This window comes from Nannospalax galili, unplaced genomic scaffold (assembly GCF_000622305.1).
Source record: "Nannospalax galili isolate Female #2095 unplaced genomic scaffold, S.galili_v1.0 scaffold713, whole genome shotgun sequence".
Taxonomy (NCBI): domain Eukaryota; kingdom Metazoa; phylum Chordata; class Mammalia; order Rodentia; family Spalacidae; genus Nannospalax; species Nannospalax galili.
In genome coordinates this window covers 1,763,254-1,770,308 of record NW_008333780.1, presented here as the reverse complement: position 1 = coordinate 1,770,308, position 7,055 = coordinate 1,763,254, and the positions used below count along the sequence as shown (strand labels likewise).

Sequence of the window (7,055 nt, the reverse complement as noted above, 5' to 3'; positions counted from 1 at the left end):
TGTGATTAGTAATAATCAGATATATAGAGATTAGAAACACATGTGCAAACAATGTCAATTGCATTAAAAATGAAGTTTTTTTGTATGAAATTCTGTATTTTAATAATGAAATGGAGATCTTTTTTACAGGTTAAAACCTCATTTAATTTTATGTCTTACAGGGTTTATACGGAGTACAATGTTGTATAACTATATTAATTCAACTGTAAACCTAAAAATTTACAGCCAATTTTGTAAGAGATGCATCCTAGCTCAAAATTGTTATTGAATATGTCAATGCAGATGTAATGAAATGCTTCTCATAAGTATGTGGTTATTATTAAATAAAAAAAAAAATCAATTTATTATCATTGTGTTTGTGCATGTGTGTGTGTGTGCATGTGCATACTTATGCACATACATACCTCATTAGACATGTCAGAATGTTTGGAGTCTGAAAAATTCCCTGAATTGACCACTTGGACACTGAATTGACCACTCGGAGACTCAGGAAACTGCTTTATTGAAACTGACTGGCCGGGGATGCAGACAGGCTCAGGAGCTACACTGCGACCACGAGCTGTGGAAACACAGGGTTTTTAATCATTGAAACCACAAAAACTGCAGAGCAGGGGATGTCTATAGAAACCATAAACAGATATACCAGGAGAGGGTTCGAACAATCTAGGGCTGATTTTCAGAGCCTTAACCTATACAGCCATTGGCTAGCTTACCTGGGGCAGAACATTCTTCCTCTTCTGCCCCAGACTGTTTCTGTAGAAACCATAAACAGATGTACGAGGAAAGGGTTCGATCAATCTAGGGGATTTCCAGAGTCAGGCGGAGGGCAGCTCTTTCTCAGAGGACAGAGAGGGAGTCTGAGGGGCGCTCTCCTTCAAGAACGCATGTATGGAGGCCAGAGGACAACTTTCAGTTGGGTCTCTCCTTCCACTGAGCTTTCTGGGAATTGAACTCAAGTCATCAAGTTTGTGCTGCAAGCACTTTTACCCACTGAACCATCTTGCCAGCCCTCAAAGATGTGTTTTTCAGTAGGATACTATATATAGTTCAGGTAAAATAAAACATAACCAGAGTATGGTGACTGAGGCTCTATTGGGCTGGTGAGCCTTTATGAGGAGCAGACTTAAATCTGACATTGAGCTGAGTATTTCTTAGTATGCTCTTGAAAGGTTCTTAGGGTTTTAGGGAAGGTGGACAGAGAGGTAGACCGCTCTAGGGTTGAGAAAATTGTGAGCCACCCTTGATGCAAGGTATCTCCTCCTCTTAGGCTGCTTCCACTCGGGAACTTTGCCTATTAGACTAGTTCTGAAACACTTACCAACCAGTTTCAGTGGCCATGTTCTGTAACAATTTTTACCCAATTCATTAATTCTCAAACAGAAGAAAAATTCTCTTTCCTCTAAAAAAATGATAGAACAGAAGTTTTCTTTAAAAATAAAATTCTGGGGAGCCAGGCATGGTGGTGCATGCCTTTAATCCCAGTACTTGGGAGGCAGAGACAGGCTGAACTCTGTGAGTTCAAGGCCAGCCTGGTCTACATAGTTCTAGTTCAGCTGGGGATACAGAGAGACCCTGTCTCAAAAAGCCAAAAAAAATATGGGTGGGGTGTGGTGGTACATGCTGGAATTAAATTCCAGCACTCTGGAGGCAGAGGTAGATAAATCTCTCTGTTTGAGGCCAACCTGGTCTACATAGTGAGTTCTAGGCCAGCTGGAACATGAGACTCTGTCTCAAAAAAAAAAAAAATTAAATACATAGCTTCTGCTGCTTTTGGTGCTGCTAGTGCAGACCTGGTACCTCCTTTGTGACATGGCAGCTGAGAAGACTCTGCTCGCCGTGGCCAAGGAGAAACCCAAGGAAGCAGTCAAGTCTGAGAACCACCATCATAGGTGGTGGGCAGGACGGTTCTGTGGCGCAGTTTAAGGTTAAGAGGCATGCAGCGCTTAGCAAACTAATGAAAGCCTATTGTGAATGACAGGGTTTGTCAATGAGGCAGATCAGATTCCAGTTTGATGGGCAGCCAATCAATGAAACAGACACACCTGTAAGGTTGGAACTGGAGGACGAAGATACAATTGGGGAAGATACAATTACATGTTCCAGCAGCAGACAGGCCGTGTCTACTGCAAAGGGAACCTGCTGCTTCATTCCAAAATTTTGTTACAGAACAAGAATACATTCTCAATTAGAAAGCAGCAATTTGGTTCCATCACATACTGATGGCTACAGTATAGTTTCCTCTATTCTTTCATTCCCCCACCCCCGTTCCTTTATTGTACATAAAGTAACTGCTGTTTGTTCACAAATGTATTGCACCTTTTTCTTTTCTTTTTTTTTAACTTTTTCTTTTGGTATTTTTGAGACAAGGTCTCCCTGTAGCCCCAGCTGTCCTGGGACTCACTATGTAGACCAGGCTGGCCTCGAACTCACAGAGATCCACCTGCCTCTGCCTCTCAAGTGCTGGGATTAAAGGCCTGCGCCACCACACCTGGCTTTTCTTTTTAATCTAAATGGCGGGTGTTATGTTTTGGTTGACATCAAATGGAGACGGTATGGGAAAGCACTGGTTCTGTGAAAACCTCTCCTCCTCCATTAGCAGCATGCTCAGTCAGCTCTTATCAAGGCAGGGTCTCCCTGTAGCCCCAGCTGGCCTGGAACTCACTATGTAGACCAGGTTGGCCTTAAACTCACAGAGATCTGCCTGCATCTGCCTCCCCAGTGCTGGGACTAAAGGCATGTGTCACCACGCCCAGCTGCTCTAATTGTTTTAACAAAAACCAAAAATCAACACCAAAAACCAAAACAACACAAAAATCCTTGCAAAACTTTTTCGATTGGAGAACTTTGTTTTTCATTTATCATTGTAAAAGCAAGGACAATTTTATGTTTTTTGTATATAGCTGTTACATGTAGGGCAATCTGTCTTGAAAGAAAATGAATCCAAGATAATTTTCCCTTCAAGTCAAGCATCTTGTTGTTTAAACAAACTTCTTGTTTAAAATGAAAAAAAAATTTAAGTAAATAAAAAACTAAATAAAATAAAAATAAAATTCTGTGGCCCAGCATGTTGGGACATGCCTTTATTTTCAGGACTCAAGAGGCTGAGGCAGGTGGATCTCCGTGAGTTCTAGGCTAGCCAGGTCTATATTGAGCTCCAGGCCAGCTAGGGCTACACAGTGAGACCCTGTCTCCAAAACAAATAAAAATAAAATTCTAGTTCATAAGTGTTGCCTCTTCCTGTCCTCATAAAGCAGAAAGTAAGAACTTGCTCTCTGGAGCCTCTTTATAAAGGCACTAATCCCACCCATGCCTGCAGAGACGTTTGTGACCTGACCAACCCCTAACCACCCACCTCTTTGGGAGTTGGGAACATAGGAATGGGGGTGGTGGTGGATTCATTTCATCCAGTCTGTTGCAGTATGTATACATGGGTTCCTCCCATTAAATGGACTTTAGAAAAGTATTTTTTAGAATAGTTTTTGAAATTTGTTTTGGCAGTGTTAAATTCTGCTTTTTAAATAGATTTTAGTGCCAGGAAAAAACGGATTTTTAAAAAATATTTTATTATTTTTATTTTATGTGTATGAGTGTATTGCCTGCATGTATGTGAATGCACCCCTGTCATACAGTGCTGCAGAGGTCAGAGGAGGGCTTCGGATTCCCCTAGAACTGGAGTTAAAGATGGTTCGTAGCCACCGTGTGTGTGCTGGGAATTGGACCTGGGTCCTCTGCTCTTAACTGATGAGCCATCTCTCCAGCCCCAGGATTTGTTTTTTATTTTATTAATTTACTAATTTTTTTTTTCCAGGAGGTCCTTTAATTCCACAGTAAACAAAAAGCTGCTTAACCCCACCCCAGATTGCTTCTCAGCAGGGGATTATGTATGTGCTAAATTGTATCTCCTGCTGTTAAGCTGTCAAAACATTTGGGGGTTAGGCTTTGTCCCTGGCCTCCCTGCTGCGGTGGTCTATGCAAGGCAAATGCTGTTTCTGGATCCTAGGCTCTTCAGAATGAATGGGTTTCCACTAGGAACATCCTGAAGAAAACCTAGAAGGCCTGAGGGTTTTCTACCCAGAGCTACTCTACATTAGACTAGAATGCTGTTTGGGGGAGGTGGGTGCATTAAGCAGATAAGAAGACATGAAGGGCAAAGGTTCTTTTTCTTTGAGACAGGCTTAGCAGACCTAGTATCAGACAATAAAATTTAATTTGTTCTTGAGCAACTAAAATGAGCACAGCTCTATTTTTATTTTCTTGTCATTCTAATCAAGATAATGGAAGTTTCAGATAGAGTGTATAAGGTTATTGAAGTTTTAAATGATTATCTGTGTGTGTCCCATCTATCATTCACTTGTTGAACAAATGAATACTTTGGGAGTCTCTACTGTAAACCTAGAATTCACATTCTGTCAGCGATCATGAACATTAAAGAAGCAGTTTCAGAAGTGCTTAATTATAGTTTAAGTACTTGGTAGGTTTCAATATTTATCCTTATTAATTTTACCCTTAGTGTACGTGTTCGTTGGCCCACTTTTGTCCTAATCCTGACCCTAGAATGATGTCGTAAGAGCAGAGCAGGTGCCCTGCAGACTAGTCAGGTGTTCCCAGTCCCATGCTGAGCCAGGATTGTAGGACAGAAAAGAGATTCTACGTTCTTTGTGTGTGTGTTTGAGACAGGGTCTCTCACTGGCCTAGGACTTGCCAAATACATCAGGCTGGCTGGCTACTAGGCCCTGGGGATCCTGGCCTGCCTGTTTTGACTTCAACCATGCTTGGATTACAAGCGTGGCTTTTTTATGTCGGTACTGGAGATCAAGCTCTGGCCCTTGTGGTTTCAGGGCAAGCACTTTACTGGCTGAGTTCTTTTCCTAGCCCTATATTCTAAATTCTAGAGGGTCACTTGTGTTCATCTATGCCAAATATGTCGAGACAGCTGCTGGAATGGAAACTGTGAGCAACTAGAGGCCCAGTTACTTTCTCCCAGGAAAGCATCATCCAGCTGGCTCACAGCCAAATCTACGTATTGTCTGGCTCTTGTTTTATGTTATTTTGTAAAGTGTTTGAGTACTGTAGACACAGGGGAGAGGAAATAACCTTTATCTCTTGGTTTGGCCTGATGCCCTCTTCTGACCTCCTTGGGCATTGCATGACATGGGTGCACTTATATACATGCAGGCAATACACTCATACACATAAAATAAAAATAGTAAATAAAATTAAAAAAGAAAATCTCGGTAGGACCCAGGCGGTTTTGTGGGTCTCTGCTTTTACAACATGGAGACCAAGTTTGTGCAGTGGTTTACCTTTGTTACATGCAGATGTCTGAAGCGGTAGCTATACTTCTCTTCCTGCCACCTTGGGGCTTTAGCCTAGGGATCTATTCCAGGATATAAGTTTTCAGACTTTTCTGGGAAATAAAATAAATTTTTATTGCCCTTTAGATCAGAGAAAAATGAAAACATTCTTGTGGCACGTGGAAATGGTGCGAGGCCTCTAGGGCTTTTGATTGGAACACAGAAATCCAGGGAAATTTATTTCCCCACAGAATTATGAAGGAAAAAAAGATAGTCTTCAAACAATTCTGCTTGTGGGAGGAATGGTTGTAATGTAATGGGGGAGGGAGGGGTTCAGTTAGAGCTCTCCTGAGGGTAAGTAGGAATCACCCTGTTGAAGGAACCAGGAGGGGTAAGTGAAAACACTCCAGGCAATGAGAACTGTCTATGGAAAAGTCCTAAGATAAGAAGGTGATTGGTTGGTTTAGGGAACTGAAAGATCAGGCTGGGGCACAGGAATGATGGGGTTTTCGAGATGGGCCAGAGGTGGGCTAAGCAAAGTCTCCACTAGTAGCTAATGAGAAATTTGGATATGGGGGCTGGAGAGATAGCTCAGTGGTTTAGAGCTCTTGCAGAGGACCCGGGTTCAGTACTCAGCACCCACATGGCAGCTAACAGCATCTGTAACTCCAGTTCCAGGGGAATCTGACACCATCTTCTGACCTTTGTGGGCATGGCATGACACAGGTGCACTTACACACAGGCAATACACTCATACACATGAAATAAAATAAAAAGAAATTTGAGCTGGGCGTGGTGGCACACACCTTTAATTCCAGCACTTGGGAGGCAGAGGCAGGCAGATCTTTGTGAGTTCAAGGCCAAGTCTGGTCTATGTAGTGAGTTCCAAGCCAGCTGGGGCTAAAGGAAGACCCTGTCTCAAAAAGACCAAATGAATAAGTAAATAAATAAATAGAAATTTGAATCTTAGTAGTTTAGGGCCATTGAAGATTGTTTTGTTCTGTTCTGTTTTGCTTGTTTCTTTTTTTGCTTTGTTTCATTGTGAGGCGGCAAGAGCCTTACTATGTAGCCCAAGCTGGCCTAGAACTTGCTTTGTAGACCAGGCTGGCTTCAAACTTGCAGCAATCCTGCTAGTCTTGGTATCAGCTGATTATAGGATTCAGTGGCTACCCACTGGGGGGGTGGTTCCAGATCTTGGGTCCTAGGAAAAAGAATTAAGGCACATGGAGATAGTATCCTTTATTGAAAAAGGATACACTTCCAAGAGCCAGTCAAACTCAGGTCATCATACTTTGTGGCAAGTGCCTTTCCCCATGGGACCATTTCACTGGTGCTATGTATGTGTTTGTTTTTAAATCTTTTTGAGACAGGGTCTCCCTGTAGCCTCAGCTGGCCTGGAACTCACTTTGTAAACCAGGCTGGCCTCCCAACTCACAGGCTGGCTTCTGCCTCCTAAGTGCTGGGATTAAAGGCATGTGACACCACAGCTGGCCTTGAAACATCTTTTAAACCCCTTTTTGAAACTCTGCTCACTTCAGTGTTGCTTTCTGGAGCTTATAGCACTTTGTGCTTCTATTCATGTAACACTCATTTTTGCTGTGTTATGATCATTTAACATGTTAGTCTTTTTTCTTTAACATTTTGTAAAAGTTCTAAGTGGGGGACTGGAGAGATTGTTCAGTGGTTAAGAGCACTGGCTGCTCTTGGGTGCTGGGTTTGATGCCAGCACCCACATGGCGACTAACAACCGTCCTAACTCCT

At 42.4% G+C, this 7,055-nt stretch overlaps 1 protein-coding gene and 1 pseudogene across 6 annotated transcripts in view; both read left to right on the top strand.

Annotated features, from left to right (window-relative positions):
• The window catches only part of Osbpl9 (oxysterol binding protein like 9), a 176,597-nt gene that overhangs the window by 26,568 nt on the left and 142,974 nt on the right, over positions 1–7,055 (top strand). The gene's annotated exons all lie outside the window — the stretch shown is intronic.
• LOC108490608 lies at positions 1,810–2,220 on the top strand (annotated as a pseudogene).